At 46.6% G+C, this 15,042-nt stretch overlaps 3 protein-coding genes across 3 annotated transcripts in view; 1 reads left to right on the top strand and 2 right to left on the bottom strand.

Annotated features, from left to right (window-relative positions):
- The window catches only part of NFU1 (NFU1 iron-sulfur cluster scaffold), a 532,135-nt gene that overhangs the window by 165,870 nt on the left and 351,223 nt on the right, over window positions 1-15,042 (top strand). The gene's annotated exons all lie outside the window — the stretch shown is intronic.
- Window positions 1-15,042, bottom strand: part of SNRNP27 (small nuclear ribonucleoprotein U4/U6.U5 subunit 27) — a 716,203-nt gene that overhangs the window by 152,110 nt on the left and 549,051 nt on the right. The window lies entirely within an intron of this gene.
- Window positions 1-15,042, bottom strand: part of ANXA4 (annexin A4) — a 192,089-nt gene that overhangs the window by 71,453 nt on the left and 105,594 nt on the right. The window contains exon 2 of the mRNA XM_050754504.1: window positions 8,964-9,019. The gene's annotated coding sequence lies outside the window, so the exon portion shown is untranslated. The remainder of the gene's footprint in view (window positions 1-8,963; window positions 9,020-15,042) is intronic.

A 15,042-nucleotide genomic window follows, 5' to 3' on the forward strand; every position in this document is an offset into this window, starting at 1 on the left:
CAGGCATGATAAAATCCTATTATGTCATCTTTTCAATGAACCCAGATCAGTATCATTTGTTCTAAAAGTGTGGTTTCCAGACCAACAGCATCACCATCACCTGGGACCTTGTTCAAAGTGCAATTCTTAGGCCCAACCCTAGATCTACAGAATCCTAAACTCTGGGGATGGGATCCAGCAGTTTGGGTTTTAAGAAGCCTCCAGGCCATGCATGATAGCTTGTGCCTGTAATCTCAGCTATTGGGAGGCTGAGGTGGGAGAATCCCTGAGCCCAGGACTTTGAGGCCAGTCTGGGTAACATACCAAGACCATCATCTCTAAAAACTAAAAATAAATAAATAATCTTTGTCAAGTGCAAGAATCCCGCCAAGTGATTCTGATACATTCTGAGGTTTGAGAACCCTGGTTTTATAGTAATAATTCTAGACTCAAACTATTGATGTCTAAAAGGTCCCCAAACCACCCCGTGAGCATTTCATAAGTATAGATTGCCAGTCATGACTTTACATCAAGTATGAAGAAATGGGAACAGGGATAAGTTATGTTAATGGGGGATGTTATAATACCCTTTTTTTTTTTTTCTTTGAGATAGAGTCTTGCTCTGTTGCCCAGGCTGGAGTACAGTGGCGCAATCTCGGCTTCACTGCAAGCTCCACCTCCCGGGTTCACACCATTCTCCTGCCTCAGCCTCCCGAGTAGCTGGGACTACAGGCGCCTGCCACCTCGCTCGGCTAATTTTTTTTTTGTATTTTTTAGTAGCGACGGGGTTTCACCGTGTTAGCCAGGATGGTCTCAATCTCCTGACCTCGTGATCTACCCGTCTCGGCCTCCCAAAGTGCTGGGATTACAGGCATGAGCCACCACGCCCGGCCATTATAATACCTTTAAAACACTTGCATAAACATGACTTAGGAAATACTGTGTTTGCCAAAGATTATTTAAACAGCAGAGTTCTCAAAACCATCCACTGCAAACATGCATTACTCCTGGTAGGCCAGATCTGGTATTCTATGATATCTGTGAAACTCCAAATTAAATTATCTTCCCACAGATGGGTGCTGGCATAGGCTGTCAATGAAGATCATTCAGGTTTAGAACCCAGAACTAGAACCAAGTTCCAGTCCCTGTTCTGCCCTCCAGATTTAACCCCACCTATGAGAGCTGGTTTATTTTGGCATAAAATTGGGACAGTAGCAGTTCCTGCAATGCACAGACTTTTTTGCAAAAATCAGCAATAATTTCAACCTCCATTACACTTTCCTTCTTCCTTAGGAGCACCTTCTTTCTGTTTAGAGAGTGGGTTTGGTAAACCAGGAAGGTGGGGCTAGCCCCAGCAGGAGATAATAAGTGGTCCAAGGCAACCCCATTTGAACAGCCATGAATGGGTTAGGAGTGGCCATGTGACCCACTTCTGACCAAAAAGAAGTAAGGATAAACCTGCTAAGATGCTTTGAAGTTCCTCCAGGCTAAAAAGACAGAGTCAGCCAGCCAAATTCCCCCTTTCTCCTGGCCCTGGATGTTGTCAGGACACGATGTCTGGAGCTATGGCTTCAAAACGATTCTACTTAATATAGATTGTATAGCATCTGTCTAGCTTGTTATATGAGGAAAGTTCTCAAATTCAAAAGTACACAAAAGTCATGTGGGGAGCAGTTAAAATACAGATTTTTGGTGAGGACCCTGGAGATCTTGGGTGGGCCCCAGAGACTTCATTTAATCAAGTTTAAATAAGCAACCCTGGCATTCTCCTCATAAGAATCAGTCCGGGCCCTGTTTCTTACACAAGTGGTTTTCAGACCCCAGTTCCAAAACCGCCACTCGCTATGTGTGCAGGCACTCACAGTCCTTACTTAAAATTTATTTTGCCCCTATCATGTGCGAGGTATGGCAGGAGAAAGATGGAGGGGGACATGATCTTGCCCTCCCAAGGATCCCAAGGATCTTGCTTCTCCCAAGAGAAACAGAACAGGTATATAACTAGTCTAAGGACAAAGCGGCATGTGAGAACTATTACGAATTGCAGGGTAGAGGAAGATGGACAATGTACCCCTAAGAAATTCAAAGAGCTCTCATGTGACTTAGGCTTTGAACAATAATGCGATTTCAATAGGGAAAGAATTTTCCAGGCAGAGAAAACAGTAAAAGCAAATCTCCCGCTATGATTATGAACATTGAGACTTATTTGGAAAAGAGTAGTTAGTTTGGAGTTGAGTGGGAGTTTAAGGACACCATGAAGGGAGCAAGAGCTACAAAAGTAATTTTCAAAACTGGATCATTTTTGTGGCAGGCCAGGACTAGAGGGTGGACTAGATTTTCTAGGCCATGGGAAACTGTCCATTCACACTGCACACTTGTAGCAAGGCCCGAGTATGTGCTCAGCAGCACTGTGCTAGCCAGAGGGGGCTGCTGGTCCTTGCCCTCAGTGGAGCTCAAAGCTGAAGAGAGGAGGCAGGTATGTGATCAGACATAGTAAGGTGTGAACATTCCCATGCTGGGGAAATCACAGAGTCAGGAGTGTGTAGGAGAGGCCCCTGACCCAGATTATATCAGGGAAGGAGACCGTGTCTAAGATGAACATTGGAGGTCTGGACAGGCTAAGCAGGGAAGCAAGGAGCCATGTTTCTCCAAGGCTAAATCTCTGCCTTGGTTTCCTTCCTGTTACCCAGCACTTTCATTTTATCTGAAAACATTTATTACATAACTTTACCAGGCACTGGGGCAGATGCAAAGGGAAGTAGGGATTTATATCCCAGGCCAGCAGTTCCTTACATGGGATCCTTGGACCCTCTAAGACCTATCCCTCAATACTCATCTGGCCTGTCTCCCATACACCTACAGAATGGATTTAGTTTCTAAGGGACCTCCATCTCCACCTCTGGGACTTGCCTGCCATAACAGACATGCCATTCCTTCAGTGTGCTTTGGCCTAGCTTTCTCATCTCCATGACTGTGCATAAGCCCTTCTTCTCTAGCCCTGGCTCAATATAAAGCTTCCTCCTCCAGGAAGCCTTCTCTGACCACTAATGATACAGTTAGGTGTACCTCTTCTGTTACTCCATGGCAGTCTGCACATATCTGTCAAATTATTATACTAATCATACAGTCCTATGACTTTTGAATCATTGACTTACTTATCCCCCTAAGTCAATGTGTTTCATTCTTGAATCTCTAGTGCCCGTCACTTATATATAAAGAAATGCACCTTTGCCCATTTGGCAGAGGCCACTGACCTCCTGCCTAGCTCTCGAAGACTCTACCCCAAGGTTCTGAGCTGTCTCCCCTCCCTTTAGATGCTGCCCTAAGTCTTGCTCCCACGAGGATGGGCCACCAGAGTCATGATGCAGCACATTGTCCTGCTTCAGCCTCTGCTCCCCACTCCTCACCTGGACCCCCTGGATACTCAGAATGACCTAGATCAATATCAAGTTCATCTTGGACAAGTGGTTTGGACTTAGACTCTCCTTCCCCTCTGAAAGAATTCAGCCCCATGGCTTAATCTCCCAGCCCTGTCTTTTTCAGCTGATTTCCCTTTTTATTTATTTATTTATTTATTTATTTATTTATTTATTTTTTGAGACAGGGTCTCATTCTGTCATCTAGGTTGGAGTTCAGTGGCATGATCTCGGCTCACTGCAACCTCTGCCTCCAAGGTCCAAGTAACCTCCCACCTCAGTCTCCCAGTAGCTGGGACTATAGGCGCATGCCACCATGCTTGGCCAATTGTTTTATATTTTTGATAGAGAAATGGTTTCGCCCAGGCTGGTCTCGAACCCCTGAGCTCAGGCAATCCACCTATTTCAGCCTGGGATTACAAGCATGAGCCACTGCACCTGGCCTGATTCCCCCACTTTTAACCCATTAGACAGAGTGGTAAAGCATAGGATATAGTCATACTGACAAGTTCAAATCCTGGCTATGCCGCTCGTCAGTGTGCAACTTTGAGCAAATTACTCAACCCCTTTGTGCCTCTGTTTCCTCATCTTACATTGGCAATGATAATACTAGTACCCACCTACTATGGGTGAAAATTTAGTGAAATATCATACCAGATGTCTGGCACAGGGTCAGGATCATAGAAGACACTTGGTGAACATTAGCTATCAATGTCTCCAGCAGAGACAGGCAGGTCTTTCACAGACTAAGACACAGTCTGGCTGAAGATAGGGTTCCAGGCTCCAAAGTCAAGGTCAGGCCCCTCAGTGCCCATGGCCATTGATATCACCAGAAGAAATTTCTCTGACAAAGGCTCCTGCCCCAGAAGGTCTACCTAGTTTACGGGCCCTGATTTATTCCATCTACCTCCTGTCTCTGCTTCTGCAGCAAAAGACACCCTGGAATCAATCAGACCATTTAAAAACAGAGCTAGGCCAGGTGCCGTGGCTCATGCTTGTCATCCCAGCACTTTGGGAGGCTGAAGCAGACAGATGGCTTGACTCCAGGAGTTTGAAACCAGCCTGGGAAATGTGGTGAAACTCTGTCTCTACAAAAAATACAAAACATTAGCTGGGCATGGCAGTGCATGCCTATAGTTCCAGCCACCTGGGAGGCTACGGTGGAAGAGTTGCCTGCACTTTGGGAGGCTGAGGCAGGCGGATCACGAGGTCAGGGGTTTCCACCCTGGCAAACATGGTGAAACCCCGTCTCCACTAAAAACACAAAAATTAGCCTGGCATGGTGGCGTGAGCCTGTATTCCCAGCTACTTGGGAGGCTGAGGCAGGAGAATCACTTGAACCTGTGAGGCAGAGGTTGCAGTGAGCAGTGGGTGACAGAGCAAGACTCTGCCTCAAAAACAAACAAACAAACAAACAAAAGAACTATCCTTGAGAAGGAAGCTTTTAGCATTTACCACATTACCTAGAGTTTATACATGACCAAAATCTAAGTTTCCTTGGAAAGGTGATATGTTTTTATTAGTGCTTTATTCAATTTATGAAGTATACACATATTCATATAAGTGTTTCTAAAACATAGTTTCTCTGTCGGGCATGGTGGCTTACACCTGCAATCCCAGAACTTTGGGAGGCTGAGGCGAGCGGATTGTCTGAAGTCAGGAGTTCGAGACCAGCCTTGGCAACATGGTGAAACCCCACCTCTACTAAAAACACAAAAATTAGCTGTGTGTGGTGGTGGGCGCCTGTAGTCCCAGGTACTCAGGAGGCTGAGGCAGGAGAATCGCCTGAACCTGGGAGGCAAAGTTTGCAGTGAGCTGAGATGGCGCCATTGCACTCCAGCCTGGGTGACAAGGAGAGCCTCTGTCTCAAAACATTAAAAAAAAAAAAAAAAAAAAAAAAAGCATAGTTTCTCAAAGTGAGGCCCGAATCACAGTCATCCAGGGAGCTGCTTAAATAAGCAGAATCTGCATGTTGTATAAGCTTCCTGGGTGATTTTGATGCACCCTGAAGTTTGGGAACTATAGCTTTAGAAGTTACCTGAGCTTAACCTGCTAACCCTTTCCAGCTCCATCAGAAAAGGGCTGTGGACCTCTGCCTAAACACCTCTAGTGAGAGAGCTCTCGCCAACATCAAGGCTGCCCAGTCTGTGGGTTTTAAAAGCCACTTCTTCAGATTCAACCAGAGCCTATCACCCAGCTCTGCCAAACACCTCGAAGAGCGAGTTTATTCCCTTGTCCACACGTCGAACACCTCTGGCATTTAGGGCTGCTGGCTAGCATGCACCCCCCACACTCACTGCAAACTTCTCTCTCTTTTTTTTCTTTTTATTTAGAGACAGGATCTCACTCTGTCACCCAGGCTGGAGTGCAGTGGCGCAATCATAGCTCACTGCAGTCTCAAACTCCTGGGCTCAAGGGATCGTCCTACCTCAGGCTCCCAAGTAGCTGGGACAACAGGTGCACTCCCTTTCCAGCTGAAACAGTTCTAGTTCATCCAACCCCATTTCACATCAGCTTGACAAGAAGAAAATAAGAAAAAGAAAAACATTTGTTCAAGATTTAGTTAACAACCTACGAAGCCACAACTCCAAATTACTATGAACCAAGCACTGATGGAGTTATGGTAGGGCGGAGAGGATAAGAGAACAGGCTTTTGGGCCGGGCGCGGTGGCTCAAGCCTGTAATCCCAGCACTTTGGGAGGCCGAGTCGGGCGGATCACGAGGTCAGGAAATCGAGACCAGCCTGGCTAACACGGTGAAACCCCGTCTCTACTAAAAAAATACAAAAAACTAGCTGGGTGAGGTAGCAGGCGCCTGTAGTCCCAGTTACTCAGGAGACTGAGGCAGGAGAATGGCGTAAACCTGGGAGGCGGAGCTTGTGGTGAGCTGAGATCCGGCCACTGCACTCCAGCCTGGGCCACAGAGCCAGACTCCGTCTCAAAAAAAAAGAGAACAGGCTTTTGTATCCTGGCAGCTGGATTTAAGCTTTAGTTCACAAATGGTCTGAACTTGACCAAGGATGATGATATGGAACCTTAGGATCCTCAGCTGTAAACCAATGTTAATAACCCCACTGCAGGTTGAAGTGAAGATTAGATAAGACAGTCTAAGATGAGTGTTATTAAAAGTTGCTCCAGGGAGGACACTGCAGTGTCTATCAAACTGCCTCCATACGTAGCCCTAATTGCAGTGAAAACAAACCCTCAAGGGCTAGGTTTGGACCAAATCGCAGCCCAAATCCCAAGCAAAATGTTTTCCAGGTTTCTTGTTTTAGATTTAAAAGGTATATAATTTTTGGATTCTACTTCAAAATATATCTGTGATTGTTTTAGTATAAAAAGTGTTTTTAATCTGAAATATTTGTGTAAAAATGACACTCAAAGAAAATCTCCTCCTCTTGCTTTTGTTTGTTTGCTTGCTTGTTTGTTTATCACCCAGGCTGGAGTGCAGTGGTGTGATCATAACTCACTGTGGCCTTGAACTCCTGGGCTTAAGCGACTCTCCCTCTCCAGCCTCCCAAGTAGATGGGACTACAGGTGGGCGTTACCATGCCCAGCTAATTTTTAAACTTTTTGTAGAGATGGGGTCTTGCTATGTTGTCCAGGCCTCCCCACTGCTTGTTTATTCTGGAACTTCAGGTACTCCCTGGCACACTGCCCACCATCCCCAGTGCCTGCCACTCATCTTGATCTCCCTCGGAGAAAAGCAGGCTTAGTCTACAATCAGATAATAAGTGAGCTCAGGAAAACAAAAGAGTGGCTGGACATAAACAAAGAAACATGCCACTGGACATGAGCCTGGGGATGACCAGGAGACTCACCCTTTAAACACTAAGGCCTGGAGTGGTACACGGCTTGACTGTGCGGGTTACCCTCTAAATTGCTTGCAGAGAAAAATGATCCCTAACCAAATGCAAGAACATCCAGGAGGGAAATTCATAGAAGCCCTTGATCCAGTAGCTGTGTGCCTGTGCCTGTGCCTGTCTACGTGTGAGTGGGGGCAGGGGTGTACTTGCGTCTATATCCTCAATCAACAGAAATCTGACATGAGCTGAATGAGGATGGCCTTGGCCTGATAGGGCTCTGGGGAGTCAGCAGTTCTTGGGTCACTGGGGTTATCCATTTTCTTATTCCTGTCCACTTCCTCTCCTACTTGCTCTTCCATCTGTGTCTGAGAATTCCCTGGCAACGAAAAACCTAGGGTTTGGATGCTGGGCATGGTGGCTCATGCCTGTAGTCCCAGCACTTTGGGAGGCTGAGGCAGGTGGATCACCTGAGGTCAGGAATTCAAGACCAGCCTGACCAACATGGCAAAACCCCGTCTGTACTAAAAATACAAAAAAATAGCCGGGCACAGTGTCGGGTGCCTGTAGTCCCAGCTACTCGCGAAGCTGAGGCAGGAGAATGGCGTGAACCCGGAAGGCAGAACTTGCAGTGAGCCGAGATCGAGCCACTGCACTCCAGCCTGGGCGACAGAGCAAGACTCCATCTCAAAAAAAAAAAAAAAAAAAAAAAAAAAAAAAAAAATCTGGGGTTTGATTATCAATAGTTACCAGTTACCTCCTGAGTAGCTGGGACTATAGGCACGTGGTAGCATGCACGTGTAGTCTCAGCTACTCAGGAGGTTGAGGTGGGTGAAACACCTGAGCCTGGGAGACAGCGTGAGCTGTATCCAGGCACTGCACTCCAGCCTGGGCTTCAGAAGTGACACTGCGTCTCAAAACAAAACAAAAAATTAAAGGGCAAACAGTAGGGAATGGAAAGGGGTGGTGGGGTGTCATGGACTGGTGGGCAGGAGAATGGATAACTTGGAGAGGGCCACCCTATCTATCCTTCCCACTGTCAGCAGGAGAGAGCAGATGCCGAGTTCCAAGAAAAGCACGAGTTATGCAGGACCCACTCTGCTCTATCAGCTCAGAAGACTTGCATTGACCCGGGGGGCACTTCTGCCGGCAAATTGTTGAGAAGCAATCCTCTTTGGCCCCAAAGTCTCCAGCTGGTCAAAGTCATGACAAACTGGTGAGACTGCGCCACCAGCCAACTCAAGTCATGGACCTATAATGATCAGACTCCGATGTGCCGGGCACTGTGCCGAGGGCATTAGACACACAAGAAGGTAAGACAATGGTAAGGATCTAGGAGAAAGGAGTAAGTTTCTTAAATGGAGTAAAGAAAGAATCAAAAAGTAAACTGTAAGAGGTGTTAGGCGCAGATAGCTACGGTCAAGATTATCTCGGTCCTTTCTTTTTGATGCCCGAGTCCAGCACACGGACTGAATAAATAGCTGCCGTGGTCTCTGATCCGCGTCCTGAGCTGTGTAAGCGGCCCTGGATGTCTGGATGGTGCCAGTGGTTAGGCGCCGCACTCGCCTCCCTCTCGCCCACCCGGAGCGAGTCCCGGGCCCGCTGGCCCCTTCCACCCTGTGGCCGCCCGGGCTTGCCCGCAAGCCGGCGCCAAGCACCCACTCTAGGGCGCAGCGCGGAGCCGGGCATCCCCGCGAGACCCTCCCGGGCCATGTTCCCCGTTCCCCGAGCCCAGGACCCCCGGCCCGGAGCCCCTTTACCCCTCATACCGAGGCCGGGCTGCGCTCCTCCTCTGCGGCTGCGGAGGTCACACCCTGCTGAGGGCCAGACGGCGGGTCTTATCCGGGACGGATCCGCCCCGCTTTGGGGTGGAGACTGAGCCCGAGTTCCTGGTTTTTCCTCTGCCCACGAGACCGGAAAATCCCTCTCTAGGCGAAGCGCACCTGGGGCCCCGGGCCGGGACAGCAGCGCCAGGCGCTCTCTGAGGGGCGGGCCTCGACCCTCGGCGGGTCCGCCCTCCACACGTGCCCGCGCCCCAGGCCGGCCGGATCCCCCGGCCTCGCCCCCTGCCCGGATTGGATAGTGCCGCCAGTACCGCCAGCCCCGCTCCTGGTCCCGCAGGGTGGGAGCAGTTGGATTCTCGGGGTCCACGTGTCCTGGGCGCTCCACACCCTCGGAGGGCCGAGCCCGGGCCACCTCGCCAGTTCCTCCCTGCGCCTGCCGCGCCCATCTCCGCGCGGAGCCGCAGTCCCGCCTCGAATCCACGCTTCCCCCAACCCCGGAAAACCGTTTCTCTCCCAACGGCAGGCTAGTGCTGAGCCCGTGGCCGGAAAAGTAGAAAGTGAAATCTGAAGGGTACTTTTCATTTCCCTCTTTTACAGGAAAACACATTCCCAAAAGTTTCCAGCACTTCCCTCTTCCCTGTGCGCCCAGCAGGCCGGGAAAGCTTTGGAGTAGGAGTTAGGAGCAGCTCCGGATCTTTCTCTATACTCCTGTGAGTGACTGAGGTTTAGACACTGTCCGTAGCTCCCAGGTTCGACTTGGCGCGGCGCTCATCCCTTGTAATAGTGTTGTGTTTTTATATCTGCTTCCCCTGCTGGACACAGCCTCTTGAAGCCACCAACTAGGGCTAGGTCGTCTTAGCACCCATGCCCAGCACCGATTCCACCACGTAGTGAATGCTTGCAGAATGAATCCGTTGAGTCTATAGGCACATTCGATTTTTTTAAAAAACAGAGAATAGCCCGTTTGGGGAGTGTTTTCTATCCGACACATCAAAATCTAAGTGGTTAATGGCACCCTTAAAGCTGGAGAGGTAACATTAAATTATTTCATTAAGATGTAATTTTAAAAGGTGGTTTAATATGGTTTAGAGCATGGGTTTTAGGATCAGACTGATTTGGATACTAAAACTGGTTCTGCCTCTTTTGTCTGCATGTGATAACTTAAAAAATTAAGGCTGGGAACGGTGGCTCACACCTGTAATCCCAGCACTTTGGGAGGCCAGGGCAAGTGGATCGCTTGAGCCCAGGAGTTCGAGACCAGCCTGGCCAACGTGGTGAAATCCCGTCTCAAAACACACACACACACACACACACACACACACACACACACACACACACACACACACACACATTAGCTGGGTGTGGTGGCATGCGCCTGTAGTCCCAGCTATTCAGTAGGATGAGGTGGAAGAAACCCCCAAGCCCGAGAGGTGGAGGCTGCAGTGAGCTGAAACTGCGCCACCGCACACCGGCCTGGGCAACAGAGCGAGACACTGTCACGGAAAAAAAAAAGAAAAAATAAGTAAAATAACTAGCCGGGCGCGTAGCCACGCCTGTAGTCCCAGCTACTGGCCAGGCTGAAGCAGGAGGATCACTCTAAGCCCAGGAGGTCAATGTTGCAGTGAGCTATGACTGCACCACTGCACTCCAGCCTGGGCGACAGAGTGAGACCTTGTCTCAAAACAAAAACAAAAACAAAACAAAACAAAAAATTAAAGGGCAAACAGTAGGAAGAAATGAAATACAGATAATTCATTTCCTCAGCAAGATTAGAGAGACACTGCATCCCTTACAAGCAACAGTTAGTCTGGGTGAGGTGGCTCAGACTATAATCCCAACACTTTGGGAGGCCCAGGTAGTTGCTTGAGGCCGGGAGTTTGGGAGACTAGCCTAGGCTACATGGTGAAAACTTGTCTCTAAAAAAAAAGAAAGAAAAAATTAGGCTACACGAAAAAAATAAAGGTTAGGAATGAAGCAGACGCTGTTGGCACCCCGCTCAAATAATCTTAACTAGGTGGGTGCGTCCAGCCCCAGCTCACTGCCCCCTCACTGCCCGCTTCTGCCGATATTTGCGCTCAGACCAGACTGGGGAAGCCACAGCCAGAGGCTAACTTTTTTAGGGTATAAAAGATGTGACTTCCTTGCTGCATTGGATAATACTTTTTAAATATTGGGAGATTATTTGCCATTTTTTGTGCTATTCACAATGTAACAGCTACAAATATGATACAATTAAAAATGTTAATAGTAAAAAAATAAATAAATTAATTAATTAGATGATGGAGTATAATCCAGTGCAGAGATTCAGAAGATGCTCAGAGGACATTGAATAATAGCTTTTCAATTACATTAGGGAAATCCCCAGGGTTGAGAAACCTTGAACTTGGCTGAGTTTGGATTTTGAACATTTATTTGACCATATTTATTATAAACAAATCAAGATAATGCAAATGAATTATTCCCTTGTGAAGTTTTGTTGTTTAAACAAAAAGGAAATATTTCTTTATAAATAAATGACCTGTCACCACTTAAAAAAAAAAAAAAAGGCCAGGAATAAATCTGCAGTACCCTTCATATGCCAGAGCTCCCATGGGATCAGACTGAGGCTAAACTTCATCAAAAATTTGCCCAGTTTCTCCCTCTGGCCTATCCTATTTCCCTCACTTACCTAGAGGCTTCCCTCGAGAATACGCTCACTACAGCACTTGCACTAGAATCCCAGGATCAGGCTCTGTTTCTAGGAAACCTGATCTAAGAGTATTAAAAAAATTAATATAATTGTAGAAATTCAACTCCAAGAAGCCTTTAAATTAAAGACAGGGCTGGGTGCTGTGGCTCACGCCTGTAAACCAGCACGTTGGAACGCCACAGTGGGAGGATGGTTTGAGGTCAGGAGTTTGAGACCAGTCTGGGCAACATAATGAGACTCTCTCCCCCACCCACCATGTCTCCTAAAAAAAAGAAAACTAGCCAAGCCTAGTGACGCACACCTCTAGTCCCAGCTACTGGGGAGGCTGAGGCAGGAAGATCACTTGAGCCCAGGGTTTGAAGCTGCAGTGAGCTATGCCCCTGCACTCCAGCCTGGGTGACAGAGTGAAACTCTGTCCCCCGCGCCCCACCCCGCAAAAAAACCCCACACTTTTTTAAATTAAAAAAAAAATTTAAATCTCACAAGGACAAGGGAATAAAAGAGGAAAAATAATAAGAGTTTGGAACCTGGAAAGCACGCGGACAGGCAACAACTGACTTAACAGACCTGAGAAAGCCGACTTCCAAACCAGGAGTAGAGAAAACCAAGAAACAACATGACAGTGGGATTTCTCAGGATAGGAGAGTTTGCTGCACTGGATGCGTTTGAAAGTGGGTGTGTAGGTGAGACTAAACCCAGGACGATTTCTTGTAAGTCTGTACAAGAAGCAGTGAGCCTCCCCAATACTGCACAGTGGCCACTGCTCCTCTTCCTCCAGGGCGGATGATTGGACGCATGTCCTCTGAAGAATCATGCAGGGCTCTCTGGAATGGGGACACCAGATGTAGTCGAGGTGTTCTGGTTGTCTAAGTTTGCCTAAAAACCACCCCAACACTTGAAGATGACTTAAAACAATGACCATTATATCTCATGATTTTCTGGTTCTGAATTTGAACTGAGCAATTCTTCTGTTCCACCTGGCATCAAGAAAGGTCACTTGGTGTTATCCAACTGGCAGATGGGCCAGTCTGGAGAACTCACATATTGGGTACCATGATAAGAAGAGCTGGAAGGTTGGTCTCGACTGGCACTGTCAACTAGAGCATCTACACATGCCCTCTTCACATGGCAGGCTCAGGGTCAGATTTCCTTCATGGAGGCTCAGGGTTTCCAGAAAGGACACTCCAAGACATCCAGGCAGAAGTTACAAGGCTTCTTATTATGCAGGCTTGGAAGCTGATGAATGTTATTTCTGTTGCATTCTATAAGTCATGCCTGTCACTAGGGCCAGCCTAGATTCGAGGGAAGGGGATTAGGCTCCATCTCTGAGTGGGGAGGGGTGGGAGGGTGCAAAGAATTTGCAGCCATCTTTCATCAAGGCCAAGAGATGAACACAAGACTAGGGCTACTGTACTGAAATTGAAGAGCCACATGAAACTTAAGATGATGTCTACTGAGCTGCTTGGTATTCTTCCCACTTGGCTCCTAGAACTCTGGCAGCCAGGACCAAACTCACTAGGATGGGGAGTTTGGAATACTCTTCTCTGGGGAATCTAAGAGAAAAGACCTGAAAAAATGTAATAATTTGCGCAATGAAACTGGAGGAACCTGTTAGTCAACTCACCCTTGTCAAGCCCCACCCACTTACACACGCACTCAGGGCTTCCAGGCAGCTTTGCAGATCTCACTCTTAGGGTTGTGAGATAAAATACAGGACACTTAGTTAAATTTGATTTTCAGTGAAACACCAAGTAATGTTTTACTAAAATATAAAATACTCATGTACTATAAGTATGTCCAAAATATTACATGAGACATACTTATACTAAAAATTATTCATTGTTTATCTAAAATTCAAATTTAACCAGATGTCCTGTCTTTTTTTTCTTTCTTTTTGTTGCTAAATCTGGCACACTTAAGTAAGAGCAGGCAGCTGAAAGTCATCACAATGTAAGGGAAGGATCTGACATTAAAGACAGAGCCCAAAACATGCTAACAGGAAAAATGAGACAAGGAAGAAAAAGAGTATATGGGGAGAAGAAAACTGAGAAATCTATTATTGATCTTCTCTGAGAAAGATCAAACAGAACAGAAAAGCTGGGCGCGATGACATGAGCCTGTAGCTCCTGCTACTTGGTAGGCTGAGGCAGGAAGACCACTTGAGCCCAGGAGTTTGCGGCTATAGCGTGCTATGACCACACCTGTGAACAGACACTGCACTCTAGCCTGGGTGACATAGCGAGACACTATCTCAATAAGTAAACAAATAAATACTCTAAAAAAGGAACACTCATAGAACCAAATACAGCTCTTTTAAATTAAAAATACAATAGCAAAAATGAAAAACTCAGTAGAATGTTAAGAAGATAAAGTTAGAAAATATCCTAGAATGCACAGACAAAAGGCAAAGAGAAGGGGAAGAAATAAGAAAAAATAAGAAGATTAGAAAGCCAGCCCTGGACATCTGGGAAACGGGGTAAGAAATGAATTATTCAATTATATATTTTGAGAAATAAAGAGCATGCATTTCCACATTGAAAGTGCTCACTGAGCACAGTGCAATGGACAAACCAGAACCACACCAAGGCACATTGTGATAAAACTTCAGAAGACTGAGGACATAGAGAAGATCTTACAAGTACCCAGGAGGAAATAAGGTTTCACATAAAGGATCCAGAATCAGAATGGCGTCTGATTTCCCAGTAGCAACGCATAAAACTGAAAGACAGTGGAATAATGTCTTTAAAATGCTGAGAATAGACCGGGTGCAGTGGCTCACACCTGTAATCCCAGCACTCTGAGAGGCCAAAGTGAGTGGATCACTTGAGGACAGGAGTTCAAGACCACCCTGGCCAACATGGTGAAACCTCATCTCTACTAAAAAATACAAAAATTAGCCGGGCATTGTGGTGGGTGCCTGTAATCCCAGATACTCAGGAGGCTGAAGCATGAGAATCACTTGAACCTGGAAAGTGGAGGTTTCAGTGAGTCAAGATGGCACCACTGCACTCCAGCCTAAGTGATGGAGCGAGACTCTGTATCTAAATAAATTAAATAAATAAATAAATAAAATGCTGAGAGAAAATTATTTCTAACATAGATTCTCATACCCACACAAATTAGCAGTCAAATGTGGGGGTAAATATATTTCAGACACGTACAATTTCAAAATATTTATCTCCCATGTATCTTTTCTTAAGACGTTTTCAGATGGTGAAAGCTTTTCCACCTAAACAAGGACATAAACCCATAAACTTTTTTCTAAAAAAAAGGGAATAGCAGAATGAACAACTGAGAATTGAAAGATGGGGAAGGGTAATTAGTTAATACTATAGTTATGAACTTCTAATTTTTCTTAACTCTAGAGTACAGCTA

This window comes from Macaca thibetana, chromosome 13 (genome assembly GCF_024542745.1).
Source record: "Macaca thibetana thibetana isolate TM-01 chromosome 13, ASM2454274v1, whole genome shotgun sequence".
In the NCBI taxonomy this organism is placed as follows: domain Eukaryota; kingdom Metazoa; phylum Chordata; class Mammalia; order Primates; family Cercopithecidae; genus Macaca; species Macaca thibetana.